Below are 1,518 nucleotides of genomic sequence, written 5' to 3'. Positions count from 1 at the left end.
TCAGTATTTGTAGAGTTCAAACATCAGTATTGACAAAATATTGAGCCTCAAATTCTGCCAGAACAAGGCATTTGTGTCCATCGATTCCTTGAGATAGGACAAAGGACACAGTTTGTGTTCACTGCTTCATGCAGCCAGAAGGCAAAAGGAACAAATTTATTCTGCTTTTTATTGTATAAACAGGCCACAATACTGAACTATATGATAGTTGAAGTTAACTTCCTGAAAATATAAAGGGCTTTTCCATGTGGGCTTACAAACAGAAAATAGGAAAGTTACTGAAGCAGAGTTTTCCTTGCCTGTCAGCTTGGTCAGGGTAACATTATGCTTTTTTTTTTGGGGGGGGGGGGGGGAATAACCTGCTCAGGAAATGAGCTGCTTTGGCTTAAAATGCTGCTCCTGCAGGTTGGATTGTCACTGTGACTTAGAGTTCCATGGCCAGAACTTCATTCTGTTGTATTCACGTGTTCAGGAGCACAAATCCCAGGAATCTGATCATGCAAATCCGAAACAAATTGGATATCTGAGATATAGGAACATTAGGGAATAATGCCTGTTAGTGAGATCATGAATTCTTATCAAAAACAAAGTTTTGGATTTCTCTTTTCCTGCCTAGATCTTGTGCTTTGAAAGTGAAATAATTTAGTGAGAACTGAATTTCAAAGAATTTAATTTTTAAATATTATGTTTTATTAATTCAAGTCTAAATGATAATTTTTGGTTTTTCTGGGTAAGAGTCACTCCAATAGTGCTGTATGATATTTACTGCTTTCAGTACATGGAGGAAAAGTCCAAACTGAGGCTTTGCTTCCAGAAGCACTTCAAAAACTTTTTTGCTCATGAATTCTAAGGGTTCTTTTATCTTTATAACATTGAAGATTTGGTAAACAACGAATCTGCCATTAATAAAAGCATTTCAAATAGTCATAGGGAAAACAACTTACTGGTTGTAAACAGGAGGTACGAGGAGAGTTGCTTATGTAGTAGCTTTCCAAAACTGTGGATAATTAAATGCTGTCAAGGGAGATTAAGTAAAAACAATTATTTGCAGAGCAGTTATAGATCAGTGGAGTGGTTGGATTAACCAGGCAGCTGGGAACTTCAGGGGTGTCTCTTGCACATTCTCCTACATTTCTTCTTCCTGCCAGACTTGACTATGTTGTTCTGGTTTTTATTGTGGTGACATTTAAAACTGGATGAGGAGTTGAAGATCTTTATTCAGTGCTGGGTGGAAAAAGCTAATTGGGGTGGGGTCAGTGAGTGAGGAAAAACTGGAGTGATTCTGTAAGTCTGAAAAAGTTGGGCGTTGCCTTATTTTGTTGAAGTTTGGTTTTCTGAAGGATAAATGCTGTTTAATGATATTGCCTGGAGAGGTTTGGCAGCTGTTCCAGCCACAGTACCTTTTCCCACAAATCCATTTTTTGTGTATCCGGCAGAAGAAGGGGAAGGAGAGGAGGGAATTTTTGACTGTTGGCAGCTTTTTTGACATGAATGTTGTGGATTTGCAAGTTGCAGAGC

This window comes from Erithacus rubecula, assembly GCF_903797595.1.
Source record: "Erithacus rubecula genome assembly, contig: scaffold_397_arrow_ctg1, whole genome shotgun sequence".
NCBI classification, from domain to species: domain Eukaryota; kingdom Metazoa; phylum Chordata; class Aves; order Passeriformes; family Muscicapidae; genus Erithacus; species Erithacus rubecula.
This window is presented reverse-complemented; position numbering follows the sequence as displayed.